General features: G+C 41.1%; 1 long non-coding RNA gene across 6 annotated transcripts in view; it reads left to right on the forward strand.

Annotated features, from left to right (window-relative positions):
- The window catches only part of LOC140618094 (uncharacterized), a 130,060-nt gene extending 119,207 nt beyond the window's left edge, over window positions 1–10,853 (forward strand). For 4 of the 6 annotated variants that reach the window (XR_012018269.1, XR_012018270.1, XR_012018268.1 and 1 more), the window contains one exon: window positions 10,052–10,853. This is a non-coding gene — a long non-coding RNA (uncharacterized lncRNA). The remainder of the gene's footprint in view (window positions 1–10,051) is intronic. The other 2 variants (XR_012018275.1, XR_012018274.1) reach the window with 1 other exon arrangement.
- The last annotated feature ends 10,538 nt before the right edge of the window (window positions 10,854–21,391 follow it).

Raw genomic sequence — 21,391 nt, forward strand, 5'->3', positions numbered from 1 at the left:
CCATAAACCTGGATGTGATGCTCTAGGTATGCTATACAGCAAAGTTTATATTTATTTTACTTAATTCATGGTTACTACTAGTTACTAAAGGTCTAATATGTTCTGAGAAACTCTACTAGGTTCTGTAAGAGATTCTGGAGGGACCATTAAGACACTATCCTTGTAAAGATAAGACATAAACACTGGACTCCTGCAGGGCTGAGTGTGATGTGTCAATTGAGGGGCAACACATAGACCAAAACAACTCTAGGGATTCAGAGAAAGTAGTGCTTTATTCTGGCTGGATTTTGAGAAAGCTTCTTGGATCAGGCTAAGAATGGTGGGTGGGTTGGATTTTATTAAGCCAAATAGATCAAGACAGAGATAGAACTTATCCAAGGTAAAATAACTGCTTCCCTCCACCTCCCCACCTTGTTTTCTTCTATCTCAGTTCCTCCAGTACAGGCTGAGGAACCTAAGCACCTTTCTGATATAAAGACTGAGCCAGAGCCTAGTCAAACTGTCATGTAGTCATAGGCATTTCCATTAGGAATGCATTTCATTTGAGATATGAGCATGTCATCTCACAGGGGTTTATTTTTTTTAAAGGTTTTATTTATTTATTCATGAGAGACAAAGAGGCAGAGACACAGGCAGAGGGAGAAGAAGCAGGCTCCATGCAGGGAGCCCGACGTGGGACTCAATCCCGGGTCTCCAGGATCACGCCCTGGACTGAAGGCAGCACTGAGCCACCGGGGCTGCCCTGCTTTTGGTTTTTGGGTCCAGCCTCATTTTTATTGTTGTTTGGCCAAGGAATGCAAGGTTGGTAATAAAGATGTGCTGCCGCATCAGGTGCAGGCTTGCAACTCTGGCACACTACCACTTTGTCTGTATTCCACTGGCCAAAGAAGCCTCATGGGGCTAAAGCAAGACTTTTTGTGAAGGAACTGTAGAGTACTTGGGCAAGGACATGCGGGTGGGTAGGGATAAGGATGGGGACGGTTCCCGTACCCCCTCTGGGTAAACTGTTTTTTGTGTGTGGCAAGTGGTGGTGGAGTTAGGGTGTGAATGTGTGTCCTTGCTGGTAGCAAATGTGCCTGTGATGGGCAAGGACCTACTGAAGGTAAATCCAATTGGTAAAGTGACCCTAGGTGTGTAAATTTAGATCAGGTGTGAGGAAGAATGATCCAGCACTTGTCATCTGTGAGACTCTATTGGTAGCACTTCGCTTACATTAACTTCTTTAATCTTTATTATAAATGTATGAGGTAAGTCCTATTCTTTTTTTTTATTTTTTATAATAAATTTATTTTTTATTGGTGTTCAATTTGCCAACATACAGAATAACACCCAGTGCTCATCCCGTCAAGTGCCCCCCTCAGTGCCCGTCACCCATTCACCCCCACCCTCCACCCTCCTCTCCTGCCACCACCACTAGTTCATTTCCCAGAGTTAGGAGTCTTTATGTTCTGTCTCCCTTTCTGATATTTCCTACCCATTTCTTCTCCCTTCCCTTCTATTCCCTTTCACTATTATTTATATTCCCCAAATGAATAAGACCATATAATGTTTGTCCTTCTCCGATTGACTTACTTCATTCAGCATAATACCCTCCAGTTCCAACCACGTTGAAGCAAATGGTGGGTATTTGTCGTTTCTAATGGCTGAGGAATATTCCATTGTATACATATACAATACATACATGTATTCCACATCTTTTTCCATTCATCTTTCGATGGACACCGAGGCTCCTTCCACAGTTTGGCTATTGTGGACATCGCTGCTAGAAACATCGGGGTGCAGGTGTCCCACGTTTCACTGCATCTGTATCTTTGGGGTAAATCCCCAACAGTGCAATTGCTGGGTCGTAGGGCAGGTCTATTTTTAACTCTTTGAGGAACCTCCACACAGTTTTCCAGAGTGGCTGCACCAGTTCACATTCCCACCAACACTGCAAGAGGGTTCCCCCTTCTCCACATCCTCTCCAACATTTGTGGTTTCCTGCCTTGTTAATTTTCCCCATTCTCACTGGTGTGAGGTGGTATCTCACTGAGGTTTTGATTCGTATTTCCCTGATGGCAAGTGATGCAGAGCATTTTCTCATATGCATGTTGGCCATGTCTATGTCTTCCTCTGTGAGATTTCTGTTCATGTCATTTGCCCATTTCATGATTGGATTGTTTGTTTCTTTGGTGTTGAGTTTAAGAAGTTCTTTATAGATCTTGGAAACTAGCCCTTTATCTGATATGTCATTTGCAAATATCTTCTCCCATTCTGTAGGTTGTCTTTGAGTTTTGTTGATTGTATCCTTTGCTGTGCAAAAGCTTCTTATCTTGATGAAGTCCCACTAGTTCATTTTTGCTTTTGTTTCTTTTGCCTTCGTGGATGTATCTTGCAAGAAGTTACTGTGGCTGAGTTCAAAAAGGGTGTTGCCTGTGTTCTCCTCTAGGATTTTTTTTTTTTTATTGGTGTTCAATTTACTAACATACAGAATAACCCCCAGTGCCCGTCACCCATTCACTCCCACCCCCCGTCCTCCTCCCCTTCCAACACCCCTAGTTCGTTTCCCAGAGTTAGCAGTCTTTACGTTCTGTCTCCCTTTCTGATATTTCCCACACATTTCTTCCCCCTTCCCTTATTTTGATGGAATCTTGTCTCACATTTAGATCTTTCATCCATTTTGAGTTTATCTTTGTGTATGGTGCAAGAGAGTGGTCTAGTTTCATTCTTCTGCATGTGGATGTCCAATTTTCCCAGCACCATTTATTGAAGAGACTGTCTTTCTTCCAATGCATAGTCTTTCCTCTTTTATCGAATATTAGTTGACCGTAAAGTTCAGGGTCCACTTCTGGGTTCTCTATTCTGTTCCATTGATCTATGTGTCCTTGTTTTTGTGCCAGTACCACGCTGTCTTGATGACCACAGCTTTGTAGTACAACCTGAAATCTGGCATTGTGATGCCCCCAGATATAGTTTTCTTTTTTAAAATTCCCCTGGCTATTCGGGGTCTTTTCTGATTCCACACAAATCTTAAAATAATTTGTTCTAACTCTCTGAAGAAAGTCCATGGTATTTTGATAGGGATTGCTTTAAACGTGTATATTGCCCTGGGTAACATTGACATTTTCACAATATTAATTCTGCCAATCCATGAGCATGGAATATTTTTCCATCTCTTTGTGTCTTCCTCAATTTCTTTCAGAAGTATTCTATAGTTTTTAGGGTATAGATCCTTTACCTCTTTGGTTAGGTTTATTCCTAGGTATCTTATGCTTTTGGGTGCAATTGTAAATGGGATTGACTCCTTAATTTCTCTTTCTTCAGTCTCATTGTTAGTGTATAGAAATGCCACTGACTTCTGGGCATTGATTTTGTATCCTGCCATGCTACCAAATTGCTGTATGAGTTCTAGCAATCTTGGGGTGGAGACTTTTGGGTTTTCTATGTAGATTATCATGTCATCGGCGAAGAGGGAGAGTTTGACTTCTTCTTTGCCAATTTGAATGCCTTTAATGTCTTTTTGTTGCTGAGGCTAGGACTTCCAGTACTATGTTGAATAGCAGTGGTGAGAGTGGACATCCCTGTCTTGTTCCTGATCTTAGGGGAAAGGCTCCCAGTGCTTCCCCATTGAGAATGATATTTGCTAAAAAAAAAGAAAAAAAGAAAAAAAGAGAGAATGATATTTGCTGTGAGCTTTTCGTAGATGGCTTTTAAGATGTTGAGGAATGTTCCTCTATCCCAACACTCCGAAGAGTCTTGATCAGGAATGGATGCTGTATTTTGTCAAATGCTTTCTCTGCATCTATTGAGAGGATCATATGGTTCTTGTTTTTTCTCTTGCTGATATGATCAATCACATTGATTGTTTTACAAGTGTTGAGCCAGCCTTGTGTCCTGGGAATAAATCCTACTTGGTCATGGTGAATAATTTTCTTAATGTACTGTTGGATCCTATTGGCTAGTATCTTGTTGAGAATTTTTGCATCCATGTTCCTCAGGGATATTGGTCTGATATCCCCTTTTTGGTGGGGTCTTTGTCTGGTTTTGGAATTAAGGTGATGCTGGCCTCATAAAACGAATTTGGAAGTACTCCATCTCTTTCTATCTTTCCAAACAGCTTTAGTAGAATAGGTATGGTTTCTTCTTTAAATGTTTGATAGAATTCCCCCTGGGAAGCCATCTGGCCCTGGACTTTTGTGTCTTGGGAGGTTTTTGATGACTGCTTCAATTTCCTCCCTTGTTATTGGCCTGTTCAGGTTTTCTATTTCTTCCTGTTCCAGTTTTGGTAGTTGTGGCTTTCCAGGAATGCGTCCATTTCTTCTAGATTGCCTAATTTATTGGCGTATAGCTGTTCATAATATGTTTTTAAAATCGTTTGTATTTCCTTGGTGTTGGTAGTGATCTCTCCTTTCTCATTCATGATTTTATTAATTTGAGTCTTCTCTCTATTCTTTTTAATAAGGCTGGCTAATGGTTTATCTATATTATTAATTCTTTCAAAGAATCAACTCCTGGTTTTGTTGATCTGTTCCACAGTTCTTCTGGTCTTGATTTCGTTGAGTTCTGCTTGAATCTTTATTAACTCTCTTCTTCTGCTGGGTGTAGGATCTATTTGCTGTTTTTTCTCTAGCTCCTTTTGGTGTAAGGTTAGCTTTTGTATTCGAGTTCTTTCCAGTTTTTGAATGGATGCTTGTATTGCGATGTATTTCGCCCTCAGGACTGCTTTTGCTGCATCCCAAAGATTTTGAACGGTTGTATCCTCATTCTCATTAGTTTCCATGAATCTTTTTAATTCTTCCTTAATTTCCTGGTTGACCCTTTCATTTTTTTAGCAGGATGGTCCTTAACCTCCATGTGTTTGAGGTCCTTCCAAACTTCTTGTTGTGATTTAGTTCTAATTTCAAGGCGTTATGGTCTGAGAATATGCAGGGGACGATCCCAATCTTTTGGTATCGGTTCAGACCCGATTTGTGACCCAGTATGTGGTCTATTCTGGAGAAAGTTCCATGTGCACTTGAGAAGAATGTGTATTCAGTTGAGTTTGGATGTAAAGTTATGTAGATATCTATGAAATCCATCTGGTCCAGTGTATCATTTAAAGCTCTCGTTCCTTTGGAGATGTTGTGTTTAGAATACCTATCGAGTGTAGAAAGCGCTAGATTGAAGTCACCAAGTATAAGTGTATTATTATCTAAGTATATCTTAACTTTGGTTATTAATTGATTGATATATTTGGCAGCTCCCACATTCGGGGCATATATATTGAGGATTGTTAAGTCCTCTTGTTGGATAGATCCTTTAAGTATGAGATAGTGTCCCTCTTCATCTCTCACTACAGTCTTCGGGGTAAATTTTAGTTTATCTGATACAAGGATGGCTACCCCTGCTTTCTTTTGAGGACCATTCGAATGGTAAATGGTTCTCCAAGCTTTTATTTTCAGGCTGTAGGTGTCCTTCTGTCTAAAATGAGTCTCTTGTAGACAGCAAATAGATGGGTCCTGCTTTTTTATCCAGTCTGAAACCCTGCGCCTTTTGATGGGGTCATTAAGCCCGTTCACGTTCAGAGTTACTATTGAGAGATATGAGTTTAGTGTCATCATGATATCTATTCGGTCCTTGTTTTTGTGGATTGTTCCACTGAACTTCTTCTTAAAGGGGAATTTTAAGAGTCCCCCTTAAAATTTCTTGCAGAGCTGGTTTGGAGGTCACATATTCTTTCAGTTCCTGCCTGTCTGGAAGCTCTTTATCTCTCCTTCCATTCTGAATGAGAGCCTTGCTGGATAAAGTATTCTTGGTTGCACGTTTTTCTCATTTAGGACCCTGAATATATCCTGCCAGCCCTTTCTGGCCTGCCAGGTCTCTGTGGAGAGGTCTGCTGTTATCCTAATACTCCTCCCCATAAAAGTCAGGGATTTCTTGTCTCTTGCTGCTTTAAGGATCTTCTCTTTATCTTTGGAATTTGCAAGCTTCACTATTAAATGTCGAGGTGTTGAACGGTTTTTATTGATTTAAGGGGGGGGGGATCTCTCTATTTCCTGGATCTGGATGCCTGTTTCCCTTCCCAGATTAGGAAAGTTTTTAGCTATGATTTGTTCAAATACATATTCTGGACCTCTGTCCCTTTCGGCGCCCTCGGGAACCCCAATTAAACGTAGGATTTTCTTCCTCAGGCTGTCGTTTATTTCCCTTAATCTATCCTTATGGTCTTTTAATTGTTTGTCTCTTTTTTCCTCAGTTTCCCTCTTTGCCATCAACTTGTCTTCTATGTCACTCACTCGTTCTTCCACCTCGTTAACCCTCGTCGTTAGGACTTCTAGTTTGGGTTGCATCTCATTCAATTGATTTTTAATTTCTGCCTGATTAGCTCTAAATTCTGCAGTCATGAAGTCTCTTGAGTCCTTTATACTTTTTTCTAGAGCCACATGTAGCTTTATAATAGTGCTTCTGAATTGGCTTTCTGACATTGAATTGTAATCCAGATTTTGTAACTCTGTGGGAGAGAGGACTGTTTCTGATTCTTTCCTTTGAGGTGAGGCTTTCCTTCTAGTCATTTTGCTCAGTGCAGAGTGGCCAAAAACAAGTTGTATTGGGGAAAAGGAGAAGAAGAGAGGAGAGAAAGAAGGAAAGAAAAGAGAAAAAGAAAAAAGGAAGAAAAAAAGAAGAGAAAGAGAAAGAAAAAGAAAGAAAGGGGAAAAAAGGGTGGGGGGGAAGCAAACAGAAATCAAAAAGCAAAAACAAAAAACACACACGGGGGAGTATCTTCTGATTCTGTACTGTAAGTCCCTTGACTTCCCCTGGACCTTGTCCGTCTAGCTGGTGTTCTGGGGGAGGGGCCTGTTGTGCTGATTTTCAGGTGTTAGCACTTGGGGGAGCTGCTGTGCCCCTGCCTGGTGCAGGGCTCGGTGGGGGTTGTTTACCCCGTGAGGCCGCAGGAGGAACAGCCCCAGTGGCGGGGCAGCTCTGGAAACCTGGATTCAGCCCCGCAGGAACTCCGGAGCTCTCCGTCTGCAGGGCCTGGATGCTCCGGGGCGGGGCCGCTGACCTGCTCTGCTCAGGGCAGGAGCTTCCTTGCTGTCCTGGGCCCTCCCGGCCTCTGCCTGTCCCGGGGGAGGCCGGATCCTGGGCTGTGTCCCGGGCCCTGTGCTCCGGGGCCTGCGCTGTTGGATTCGCGCTCCCGCCCCGCAGCCCCCTCCGCGGAGCCGCCCCCGAGCCCCCCGAGCTGCTCCGGGTCCCGCCGTGCGCGCTGCAGCCCTTAGGGAGCTCGGCGCATCTCCCGGGGCGCAGGTGCCTGTTAGTGTCCCCGGGAGCCCGAGGGCATCCCCGCCCTCCTGGGTCCTGCTCCAACTCCCTGGAGCCCCTTTCCGCCCGGGAAGGTCGGTGCAGCTCCTGCTCCTCCGGGACGGGGCTCTCCTGTCCTGGGGACACTCGCCCCGGCCTCAGCCCGGCTCCTCGCGGGGCCCCTCCCCCTTGGAGGCCTTTTGTTTCTTTACTTCTTTTTCCCCGTCTTCCTACCTTGATAGAAGCGCGAACTCTTCTCACTGTAGCATTCCAGCTGGTCTCTCTTTAAATCTCAGGCCGAATTCGTAGATTTTTCAGGATGATTTGAAGGTTATCTAGGTAATTTGGTGGGGACAGGTGACTTGGGGACCCTACTCTTCTGCCATCTTGCCCCTCCTCCCCGGTAAGTCCTATTCTTGATCCTCTTTCACAGAGGGAAACCCGAAAGCAGAGTGAGTTGAAACAACTTCTTCAAGGTTGAGTAGCTTGGAAAAGGTACAGATTTCCACATGACTAATGGCAAAAGGAGAAGAGGCACTTGGCAGATGATGCCATCTTCTTCATGAAGCCACATGAATTCTAACCGTAATCCATTTTGGAGAACCAAAGAGCCTCATTGCTAAGATTTTTGATTTGACATACAAGGGATTTTTTCCTGCCTGACGGCCCTTCTCTTCCCTAGCTACAGCAACTGGATTTTTCCCTTGGGAGAATCACTGTCCCTCATCTAAAGCATGTGATTTGAAAAGCGGGTCTGACCCTTTATCTCCAAGGCTGGACAATCAATCAGGCCTGGGGACTAGGTGAGAAATCAGCATCCACCATCCAGACTTTTGTTCCGGCTTTTAGGCCTGCTCTTTCTGGTAGGGATGTTAAAGCTGGGATAGCTGGTGGCCATCTTGCCATGGTTGGAGAAACTCTGAGATTTAAAGTAACCCAGGGGGCACTGATGCTGGGGGACTGAAAGAAATAAATTCCTAATGATGTTATTTGAGTGCCTGGATTTTGGTTGTTGTTGTTGTGTTGTTTTTAAAGATTTATTTATTTGACAGCACATGGCCAGAGAGCACAAGCAGAGGGAACCTCAGAGGGAGAGGGAGAAGCACACTCCCTGCTGAGCAGGGTGCCTGGGGCTCAGCTTCAGATCGCTGGGATCATGACCTGAGCCAAAGGAAGACCCTTAACTGACTGAGCCACCCAAGCACCTCCTGAGGCCCTGGATTTAGCCATACTTGAGCTTCTCATTACAGAGCCTGTAGACTTCTTAGTTACTTGAGCCAATAAAGAATGTTCACTGTCAAAGCCAGTTTGAATCAAATTTCTGTCATTTATGGCAAACCGCCCTGTCTAAAAGTGTACAGATCACTTTTCTGGACCATTCTGCTGCCCTGGGAGCCTCCGTCCTTTCTGCAACAGATCTTGGAAAGTTAGGCTGATTTCCTTTCTCTGAAGCTTCCACCAACATCCACCTATTCTTACATGGAGCTTTGTTCCTTGAACCTTCAATTCCTTATTGACACCAATACCAAGAACAGTTCCTTTTCATTTAAAGGCTGTAGGCTCATCATTTTAAAGAGAAAACCGGTCACATAGAAAATCAGCATACAAAAGTTTGAAAGTGGAAAAATCTCACATGTTCCGACAGCTGTGGCAGTGTTTTGGTGTTCAGTGTGGTAGCCGTGAACCATCGCTGTCTACTGAGCACAGCAAATGTAGCCATTGTGAGTTGGAAGCTGAATTATTTATTTATTCAATTTCAGTCAAAAATTAAAGTGCATATTTGATTTAGTTATTGGAAAATATTTTTATGCATGCTTGGAACAACTCGAGTATATGAATTTTTCTTACCTACTGTACTTTGTAAATCTAAATACTGATCCAGTATTTCTGATAAAAATGTAGTATCTGAATTGACATATGGTATAAGCATAAAATACACATAAGATTTCAAAGATTAGATTTGAAAAGAAGCAAAAATGTTTAATTTTTATATTGACCACATGTTGAAATATTTTTGATATAGTGAGTTAAAAGTGTTTTAAAGATTTGAGAGAGTGGAGGGGAGGGGCACAGGAAGAGGGAGAGCGAGTGGGGAGTCAAGGGAGGGGCACAGGGAGAAGCAGACCATCTTAAGTCCACTCCACACTGAGCGCGCAGCCAGATGCAGGGCTCAATCTCATGACCCTGAGATCATGACCTGAGCCAAAACCAAGAGTTGGAGGCTCAATTAATTGAGCTACCCAGGCCCCACTAAAAGTATTTTAAAAATTTACATGTTTCCTTTTACTTTCTCAAACATGGCTCACATTATATTTCTTTGGACAGTGCTGGTTTACAGTTTCTGTGTAACCAAATCAGTGATTTGAAGACCCTACTTGAAGACCCTATGTAAGGCAGAGTTCACCAAACCTATAGTCATGGTGTTTTGTTCTGACAGTGTTCAGGATTTGCACCTGTATTCTGGAAAAAGCATTAAAGAAATGTGTCAGCAACCCCTCTTATGTTAGTCTTCTTATAAAAGTCTAGAACCATCTAAGTAGTTTTTATTTTTCATGTCATTATTTGATCAATGAACAAACCTTCTGCTTGTTCTTTATTTGATACTCTTATAGTTAAGGGTATAAAACATAAGTTCCTAAAAAATAAAAAATGGGGTAATATTTAATGCAAAATATTAGATGTTCTAGATTATATCCAGAAATCTTCCCTTATTATATTTCTTTGGTTGCTGTTTTGTTAATTTTTTAGATTATTTTTAATGTTAATTTTTAATTTTAATTTTAATATTATACAGGTCCGATATTTTAATGAAATCAACTGGCAACCCTGGGAAAACTCTGCTTTGTTTCATTTTTTCCACTTTCCAGACATCATCACTCTAGAGTGCTTCTTTCCACTCAAGCTGGAAGATACAATTGCAGCAAAATGGTGAATATGGGCTCAAGCTGCAAGGGACCTGCCAACTGGGAGGCTCCTGGCCCAGTAGGTCCCCTCCTGCATGGTAGAGACTCCCTTCAGATTTTCCTTTTAAGCATTCAAAGATCCCTTGGCACAAACAATAAAACAAACATATGCTCTTCACCCTGGAAAGCTGAAAAGCAAAAGATTGTTTGTTTTTTAAAGGACTTCATTGTAAATCCAGAATATACCCCTCAAACCATGTGCCAGCCATTTGCCTGCTTGCTCTCTGATCCATTCTCCACACTTATGCTCTCCTCTGCATTGCAGAAGGCTCCTCCTGCAAGCTACATTTCTCAGACTTTCCAGCCAACTGGCTTCTGGGTCAGTTCAACCCATCGAAGGTATGGGTAGGAGATAGGAGGGGACAGTACACTGAAGACAGGGAGAAGACAAGAAGCTTATCTTCCCCCCTCTTTCTTTCTGAAGATGTGTCATCTTTGGTAGTGGCTTTTGTGTCTTTAGTTTTCCAGCTCTTGTCAAACAACCCTTTATTCTATGACCTTATATGTAAAAATTTAAAAAAGGCACCTAAAATAATGCTGTAAATTGATTATGGACTTACAGTTAATATTTTAAAATGGATATGTATACATGTTGAATTATGATTATGGTTGATGGACTGGATCAGAGAAGGCCACTGGGGGTTCAGATTAAAGGGGACCTGATGTACAACTGTAATGAATATTTTATTCTTTTACAAAAAGAAGAGAGGCCATAACATGAAGGAGAAAAGAAAAACCACACTTCTTGACATTTTGGGGGAGAAGAAATGAGCTTTAGCATAATATATTTTTTTCTTAAGGTTTTTTTCAGGAATTGTATAAATATCATTAGTTTTCTGTTGCTACTGCAACAAATCACTGGATTTGGTGGCTTAAAACAATACCAACTTATTATCTTACAGTTCTGGAGGTCAGAAGTCTGACCCAGGTCTTATGGAGCTAAAATTAAGATGTCAGCAGTGTAGCCATCCTTTCTGGAGGTTCTAGAAGAGAATCTGTTTTCTTCTGTCTCTACCAGCTTCTAGAAGCCAGCCACATTCCTTTTGGCCCCTTTATCCATCTTCAAAGCCAGCAAGATTACACATCTTTGACCATTCTTCTGTAGTCATATTTCCCTCTGACTGCAGCAGGGAAAGTTTGTATGATTTTAAGGATCCATGTAATTAGGTTGGACCTACCCAGATAATCAGGATAATGCCACATCTCAAGAACCTTAATTTAATCACACCTGCAAATCCCCTTTTTGCTATGCAGGGTAACATATCCACAGGTCCTAGGGATTAGGATGTGGACATTTTGAGAGAAAGGTCCATTATTCTGGCTACCATGATAATTTATAATAGAAGATACACTCCATCTGTTAAACCAATGGCTCTCTCCATCTATCTAGCACGGATGTAAACCCCTTCATTTAGCATGCTATTTTTCTGAGAAGGCAACATTTTTATGCATGTTCAAGTCTATAGCAGTGAGGGTGTTCCTCATCTGATTATGCATAGCTGAGCAGGAAACTTGCTATACATTTTTACAATAGAATGTAATGAAAATTTTACCAGTTCGCTAAGATGGTTCTCATCAGGACAGCCAGGCAGGTCTCAAATTAAAGTTATGACAGAGCTGCCTTGCAGATATTTCTCCCAATGAACAGACAAGCATCACTTGCTCTAACTGTTGCTTTGCTATCGCAAAATCATTTTGCGATAATGACAGACTAACACAGTTCTATGAGATATTACACTTTGTACTAGTTGCAGAGATTCTGCTGAAAATAGGTCAGTTTCTTATGAAGTAAAATTTTGCTGAACTGGTTAGTTGTCTAGAAACTGGGGCTTGGAACTAATTATTAGAAAATGCTCATGTTCATTGACCTATGAGGAGCAAGTCTTCCTTCCCAAGCAGATTAGCTTCTCTTTAAGGAGAGAGGTAATGAATTTCAGAACTTTGCAAAGAGATCACAAGTAGACATTTGATTAAGCAAACAAGATAAAGCAAGAAGTTGGTAGATAATCATGAAAATAGTCCTTGTCAAGTCTTTCCACATTTCACTGAGCAATTGCATTCCTCCAGCAAACAAAGGAATAACACATTAAATGTTCAAGAAGTGGAATTGTGTAATTAACCATTAGAAATATTCAAGCTGCTCTTCCAGTTTATCAGAGGTTAACTGCTTTTTTTCCTGTCATCCTTTTGTAGGGCTTTTGTATGCTTTGTTTCTGAAAAGTGATTTCAGGAGCTAGAAATTGTTTCAAAACTTAAGATATAAGAAAGGGGACATTTCTGTGACTTCATAGTTCAAGTCAAACATTGTTCATGAATTTAGCAAAACATCTAATCATAGTTATTTTTTTTCCTGGCTGATTTTTCTTTTTCTTGGACTAGTGGAAACCAAGACAAGTAGGGGTATTGCTAGTGGGCTGCGAAGACCTATTACCCATCCCAAATTGAGCTGGGAAGTTGTGGGCAGCTGTATTGTCGGCACCTGCTTTCTCTAGGCCCAGCTGTAGGCTGTGAACTTCACAACTGCCCCCATGATGCAGCGTTCTTGGTTTTACAAGACCAGTGCTCTAACCCCTGAGCTGGTGGAGCCGACCACCAGCATTCTTGGTTTTAAATTCATTCTCATGCAGCCTCCCTTTTATGGATGCTTCCACTTTTGAGGTATACAGAGTTGAGTCTTCTATTCTCCCAGTCTTGAGAAATTCAACCCTGTCCCTGGCCTGGCTTCTCTGTAAGGGAGAAGGTGAAAATCGCCTTTTCATTCATTCCATAAATATTTATTCAATTTCATCTTAGATTAGGTTCACTCAAAAGTAGACCCAGAAAGAAGATAAAGTAAGCAGTTTTTTTGGGAGGTGATCACAGGAAACACTTAGTAGGTAAGTGGGGAATGAGATAGGAAGGGAAGGCAATGATAAAGACTGCATTACCGGGACGCCTGAGTGGCTGTCCGCCTTGGGCCCAGGGCGTGATCCTGGAGTCCCGGGATTGAGTCCCACATCGGGCTCCCAGCATGGAGCCTGCTTCTTTCTCTGCCTACATCTCTTTCTCTCTCTGTCTCTTATGAATAAATAAAATCTTTATATAAAAAAAAGACTGCATTACCAAGTTAAGTTACCACTGTGGGCAACTGGAGCCCAAGCCCACTGGGGAACTCTGGGAGCCATGTAGAAGACCCAGAGTTGATCTGTCTAGGACAGGGGAGCTGGGCTGTATATCCACCAGTCCCTAAGGATTGTTGGTGGAGGCCTACCAGTAATTAATTTCCCAGACTGTCAGTCAACTGTGCTGAGGCCAGAGTGGCTTTCTGCTGTTTGGAAGAAAGCCCTCTGGCAAAGAGATGCAGATACTGGCAGTTGGAAGTAGAGCAAACTCACATTGTAGTGGTAAAGTTTGAGACAATAAGACAAACAACTTTGTGTTTCAGCCTGAGTAAGGCATTGAAATAAGTGTTGGAGAAAAGGCTAATCTACTCCAACTGGCATGTTAAGCAGGAGCAGCTATGTTTTGCTGTGTGCTCAGAATGATGCAAGGTGCTGTAGAGGAAGCAGCAAAAGTAGGAGGCATGGTCTCTCCCTGATTCTGAGGTGCTTATCAAATAGCGAAGATAACCCTGACTTCATTATGTAATCTGGGCAAATGAGCAAAATATAATGCTGCTATAGGTGTTAGGGTAGGATGGGAAAAACTTCATGGAGAAAGCAAGAAATAAAGGAAGGAAAGTGTTTGCAGAAACAGAGACAAAGCCCGTATAGCTGGAGGAACTGCAAAAAAAAAAAAAAAAAAAAAAAATCAGCATGGAGACAAAGTTAGCCTAGCGTGTTGATAGACAGTGAACAAGCCCATGTGATTGGAGTAGATGAGACCTGTTCAAGAGTGAGAATCTTCTTGCTGTAGGACAAGGCCATCCTGAGAGGTTTGAAGGCAGAACAAAAAAAGTCTTGGCTTACTATTCTCCTAGAGATGTCTGTCATTGCCTTAAGCCTATAATCCCATGTGAAAAAGTCCACCCATGCCACAGTACTGCTGAAGAAGTGGCTGTGTCTCAGAAGAGGACCCTGCTTCCACAGTTGCATCTGATTGAGATGGGGAAGACATCTGACCTCAGGTGGGCTAATTAGATTCTGGTGTTTGGGTTTTGGGGTTTTGTTTGGGGTTTTTTTTTTTCCCCTGGTATTTGACATTTGGACCTAAGGCAGTAAGAGTTCGAATAAGCTGGTTTTCTGTAGAATGAGGGCAAGTGTTTTGTTTCCTTAGTAAGCCACAGCCATGTGCAAACAATTACATTAAAGCTTCACAGGAAATACTGAATTGCAGCAAAATGAGTTTATGCATTGAGAGAATCAGAGAAGGGAGGAGACCATGTGGCCCCCCAAATTTACAGATAACTTTCTAATCCCCAAACCCCAAGGCATGGTATATTTCTGTAAACTTCCCATTCAAACTGATTAGAGTGGGTTTCTCCTCCATGGAAATCAAGGACCCTTGACTAAGACAAAATGGTAGCCATTAATTTGCATATTGCCAGTGCTCCAAGCTGGTGATCCACAGAAGAAAACCTTGAGATGAGAATCATGTGCAAATGGTTTCTTAAAGGAGAGCTCCAGGGAGACCATAAAGAAATAGAGGAAGCAAGAGGGGAGGGAAAGAAGTCAAGCAGGGCGTGGATTCAGACTAAGTTGGTGGAGCCTGCAGGAGGTGCTGCAGTGGAAGTCAGGTCTCAGGTTTGCTTTCATCCTTAACCCCAGGCAAGGGTGGTGTTTTCACTCTGCCCTGTCCCAAGGATGCATTTAGGCAAGACCCTTGCCCTCAACTTCTCTGTAGCCTAGTAGCTGGAGATGAACTTGCAAAACACATAGGCAACTAGAAAAATGGCTTCCAGGTGGTAGAGGAAATCTAGACCCAAAGGAAGTTCTCTGCAAACAGTGAATGCTTTAACATCTGTGTGCCCCACCTTCACCCACCCCAAATAGAGAACCAAAGAACGACATAAGTGTGGCTAATTCCTCCTGGGTACTTTCAGGTTTTCCCTCTAGAAAGCAGGATTTCCTGAAGGATGACTGTTGAAGGAATGTGATAAGGATCAGCCAGAGCCCAGTGTACACTCACAGCCTTGACCCAAGAAGAGAGAAAAGTAAATATTAAACCCAACATCAATAAGACTGCTGTGTGCTTTTCATTTCCTCTTTTCCCTAAAGGCATGTTAGCTCTTTCAAAGACTAGGAACATACTGTTTTAAAAAAATAAACAGGGTCAGGCTGCCAAGAAAGCAGTGGGCATTTGCTTGCAGTAGTGGGGTTTTTACCCAACGTGACCTCTATGTAGGGTGAGAATTGTCAAAGTATGGACCAGAATTTACGAGGCTTTCAGGAGTCTTAAAGGCTCAAACTGATGAAATGTTGAGAGCTTTTTCTTTATTATGAGCAAATGATACACCATATGTCACTTTATTTTTTTTATATATAAGCAAGTGCTATATACTATTAAACTACTATATGAAGAATTCACTATTACTGAACTTTGAAATTCGTATATTTTAGGTAGTACACTATTGAAGTTTACTGAGAACAGTAATTCAGGATTCCAGTGAAAGTCAGCTTCCACTAAGTATTTCACAGCTGCACACAGGTGGATAGAAGGAATTCCCACAAGGCTTGGGGAAACCCTGAGAAGTCCTCCCCAGTGGGATCATTTATAGCTCTTACTTGGAGCAATGCTTGCTTCTTAATCATTAGCTGTTGTTGGCTCAAACTCCTCTTAATCTACTTTCTTTAGCATTTGGCTCATTTTCTCATGTTGTTCTCTCCAGAAGTAGAGTGTGAGATAAGTTTATAAGTGCAAGTAGTTTATATGGAGAGTGGTCCTAGGAACCACTCGGAGGTGAAGGTGAGTGAGGAGGTAAGACAAGGAAAGGAGGAAAAGCCATCAAAAGTGTGTTAATGAGCAGAATTAACCATGGTAGGCAGCAGGAGCTCGGGCCTTTGGGGACTTTGGAGAGATTTTGCATGACATGCCTCAAAGTTGCTCTACCAGAGAGGTGAGGATTGGGATATTTACCCAACACTTCCCACTGGCCAGGTCTTAAGAGCTACTTCTGGAGGCATCAACACACAGATACTTCCAGCCTTTCTTGCACACTGGATCGTCCTCCTGCAGCCAGAGAAAGCCCTTAGGGAGAGTTGCAGATCGTTTATTAGAGACTGTTCCATGAAAATAACAATCAGAAGAGAGGGCCAGCAGAAGCTGGGCAGGGCACAGGTGTGCTATGAATGAATGCATATTTCAATGAACAGAATTTGGGGCGGATAGTTTTCTAATCATTTCACTTTGAAACACCTGTGCTTTGCATTCCAAAGAACTATGTAAGCCCACATTGCTTAGTAGTCATAGAGAACTTTATGTAAGGATATAATTTTAATGTTGAACTTGGAGGATGGGAAGAAGCTAGACATATGAAGAAGGGAGCATGGTCCTAAAATCTTGGGCATTAGTTTGTCCATTCAGTTTTTGAGTGTAGAACATGGAGATTTATTTTTTTTATTTTTTTAAAGGTTTTATTTATTTATTCATGAGAGACAGAGAGCGAGGGAGAGGCAGAGACACAGGCAGAGGGAGAAGCAGGCTCCATGCAGGGAGCCCAACGTGGGACTCGATCCCGGATCTCCAGGATCAGGCTCTGGGCTGAAGGCGGGGCTAAACCGGGGAGCCACCTGGGCTGCATGGAGATTTAAATCCTAGATTGCTTGAAGAGTGATTCTTAGCAATCCTGTTCTCATTCAGAATGAAATTGTTTTGTTTCTAGCCATCTCCTGCAGGATAAAATTTCAGATTTTTCATTTGATCCCATTTTAACATTGTGCTTCTCATTTTTCTGTGCCCACCCATTAGTCACATTTGCCAATTCCATTTTCACCAATCACTGCTTTGACAGTTTCCATCTTCCATCCTAGGTTTCTCTAATCTAGTTTCTTTTTTGTTTTTTTAAGATTTTATTTATTTATGAGAGAGAGAGAGAGAGAGAGAGGCAGAGACACAGACAGAGGGAGAAGCAGGCTCCATGCAGGGAGCCTGATGTGGGACTTGATTCTGGGTCCCCAGGATCAGGCCCTGAGCTGAAGGCAACGCTAAACCGCTGACCTACCCGGGCCGCCCTCTAATCTAGTTTCTTAGAAAAAAAATCTCATTGGAGACACAGAAATTCTCAATCTACTCTAAAACGTGGTGGGAATGATAATTCAGATACCTGGGACTGGACTTGCCCCAATTTGTCTGGTTATAAACTTTCCCACTTTGTCTTGCCCCTCAGCCCAAAGGTAATTCCATATGTCTCAGATACTAATCTTGAAGTTTGTCTTAGGTTCTTGACACTCTGTGAGTAATTGCAGGGCATTGAAAAGGACTTAAATGAGAAAGAAAGTCTTCCCCAAAGACCTTGTGCCACAGATTTTTTTCTTGCAGTGGGAGTCACTGTCAAATTGCCTGAGTCACACATCTTTTCTTTCCAGTGTAACACACTCCCAAGGGACTTGTGGCTTCATCCTGAGCAAATTCAGTCAGCAGTGTTAGAGGGAATACTAAGAACTTTAAAGAATTACAAAGCCAGCTCAGACCTCAGTTCCTAAAAGATTTCCTGAATTCTTCCAGGTAGAGACAGCATTACTTGTCATCAGACAATGGAGTGTCCCCTTCCATCATATTCCACCATTGATGGCATTGCCCTTCCTTGGGCTTTCTCTGATGATTCTGACTTTTGAAAAAATCATAATCTCCAATACACATAATGTGTATTTGGACTTGTCACCCTCTCTGCACATGATGGTTTTCTACTTTATCACACTGTGATGAATTTCCTTTGATGGAAAACTGTTTTTACATACTATTATAGATTATTTCCATCAACTTTTCTTTCATTAAAAAGGCTTTACAATGAGAATAGACACCTGTACTCTGTCTGTAATTTGATTCAATTTTCAATAGCCCTTTACTGTGACCTATTTTTTCCGTATCTAGACATAGAGTTAGCTCTCAATTAAGGTTGAATGAATAAAACATTTTCTTCTTTATAAGAAGATCCAACCTAGTCAAGCTGTATGCAGACTTCAAATATATGTGTTTAAGGAATTCTAGGTATCTGGGTTTCTGACCTTATATCTGAAATCTCATACCAACTTCATTGACTTTGTTTATGTGGTACTGGAGAACAGGAAAGAAAAAAAGTAATACATAAGCATATCTTTACATAACTACAACAGGAAAAAAAAATCCTCACCTCAAAGCTGCAAACCAGTATTTTAATCCACCTAAAACCTCTCTTCCTGTGGTTTTTCAGCCCTCTTAAAAAAATACTTCCAGTGATGGCAAGCTCATTATCCTCCTCAAGGCAATTCAAACAACTTTCAGTTTAAAGAAAAGTATTCGGGGGCCAAATTACAGACAGTTGTAAGTGCTGTGCTAAAATATTTGGATAGCTTTCTGTGTTGGTCATCTTAATTAAGGGAACTCTGCAAAATAAACCACATTACTAACCCACATGGGAAAAGAAAACAATTTATATTGAACCTCAATGTCTCCTGACATCTGTGAAATCCTCATCCCCTAACCAACGTATTTGTTTATCCACCAAATGTGTACCCATTTGGGTCACCATCTCATTAGTGTACTATGAATGACTATGATTCAGTAACTGTATTGAATAGCTTTACTCTCCTTTCAACCGGAAGCTCCAATAAAATCATCTTGACATAAAGGAGTATCTTTCTAGTTCTGCAGTGGTCACATTGCTCTAGAAGGGTCTTTGAGGTAACCAACCCAAGCCATTTGTTCTCCATATGTGACCTAGCACAGGTTCCTTGTGTTCTGACTTCAATTATAGTCAACATCTAAGGTTGATCCCCAAGGGGCACATGAAGGGGTATGGGATACACTAAGCTTCTTTGACAACCCCAGTAGTCACTGTCACAGCTGCCTTCACACAGGCCTCTCCATTTCTAGTCTGAACAGTATCATAGTTTATTGTGCCCCCTCACCACCCACCTTTGCCAGGTCTCTCATCCCTTCCTACTAGAATGCACTCTCTTACATGCACACCTGATCATGTTATCTTAATTGTTTGCCTCCTTGCCATCTGCATAAAATTCAGACTCCTTACTATGAAAATACAAAGTTGATGCTAACTTCTCCCTTCTTGATCTATCTTCCAACCTTGTGGGGTTAACTTTGTTCTTGGGTAGAATATGCTCCCTGCTGGTTCTCTTCCTCCCAGTCTTTGGCTACACCCATCCCTCAGAGCAAATCCCTACTGCATAGCTTGAGGGAAGCTGGTTTTCCCTCACATTTCCTTCCCCAGCAGGATAGGTTTATGCTCCACTGCATCTTGAGCTTATCTCAAATGCTAGCACTAATCACTCTGTATTGAAATAATTTCCTACACTACATCTTCCCCAAACCTGGAGTTTTTGGTAAGAACAGGCTGGATTTATCTTGTAACATCAGGATGTAACATAGTGTAGTTGCCTCATATTGTGAATTCATGATGAATGCAGGTGCTCCAACCCAGAAGTGAATAAATATTCAGCACACTGGAAAATCTAATCATGCTGCTGAAGACAGTTCTATGGAATATACCTTTTGATTGAACTCCGAAGTAGCTAGGTAATGATTGCTTTTATTGGAAGCACTAAAATATTAAAAGTAGTGATCTCTGGTAGTTTTCCCCTGGATGATGTCTTTGTCTTAATTTTTATATTCCCCAAATTCTGTGTAAGGAGCCAAATGGATTACATTTATAACTAGAAACAAAGGTTAAGAAACATTGTATGTTATTTTGCATTTGCATTTACCCTTATGGCAAATGTGTGCAGAGCAAAAAGACTGGAATAAAGTCCTTAAGGGGTGGTCAGTGGTTTTCTCTAGAGTTGGATAAGAGGTGACTTTTTTCTTTTTCCTTCTAATTTGCATTTTTCCTGTATGAGTATGTATTCCTTTTACAATAAAAAAGTTATATTTAAGTTTTCAAAAATTAAAGAACATGATTTAATAATTGGAATAGTCAAATAATCAAACAACCTCCTATCAAGAGATTACTGAACTTACTCAAATCATATTTATTGTCAAGCCACTTAGTTATTCTGAGATCCCATGGAAAACAACATACATACAAGAATCTATCATTTAAAATGGAAAAATATAACTCGGCAAATTATAAAACTAAAAAATTTGTCTTAGACTTTTTGGAAGTTAAGCGTATCATTGGACTGGGAAGAGAACCTAAGTCCAGTTGTGAATTATAGAGTTGGTTTTTAATGGAATGTAACTATTTCTGTTGCCAAATCTATTATCCTTTGGCACATGATACACCAGAGATTAAAGTTCCATATATTTAGTAAAATATTAGTAAAAAATTAGTAAAATTAGTAAAAATTTAGTAAAACTTTACTGTGAAGCAGTAAAAATAGCTTTAGTCATAATTTATACAGGTGCATATTTATAAGTAGAGCATAAATATTTGAGAAAAAAGCAAAGAGAAAGGTAGAAATCAACATTATTTTAGAATTTCTTTTTATTTTCTTCTTTAAATCCATATTCTTTGCATTTATTATGAGTTAAAACTAAACACTCCTTCACTATTTATCAAACAAGACTTCTCTCAATTGCATTTGGTGAGAGTGGAGTAAAAATCAGTTGATTATGGTTATTTATTGAAAAGGAGATTAGATATTAGTTTTTAGCCATTATGAGTTGTCTTAGTTCTTGAAGTTGTCAAGTTCTTGAATATTATCAATTATCAATCAACTATATTATTAATTATTGATAATATTGAATTGAAAATATGATTTACAAACTCATCAATAATTTTCATGAATGATTAAATGTCAGAGTAGACACTTCTAAAGTGTCCTCTAATCCGAGGCCTGAGAATGCTATCCTTAGAGCTACACAAATGCTAATACTTAAGACACGGAAGGCCAGCAATGATTGAACAATGGAAACATGGATGTACTTAGTACTTCATAGTGGGCTGGATAATATTTATTGTCCCACTGTGTCCTCAACACAATTCTATGAAGAAAGTCTATTAGAGTAGTCAACACCTTGTAATCTTAGCTGCTTATAACCTACCATGACAGAACCTTTCTGTCATGTCCATTGACAGGCAGTTCTGGACCTTGCTCTGT

This window comes from Canis lupus, chromosome 26, assembly GCF_048164855.1.
Source record: "Canis lupus baileyi chromosome 26, mCanLup2.hap1, whole genome shotgun sequence".
Taxonomy (NCBI): Eukaryota; Metazoa; Chordata; class Mammalia; order Carnivora; family Canidae; genus Canis; species Canis lupus.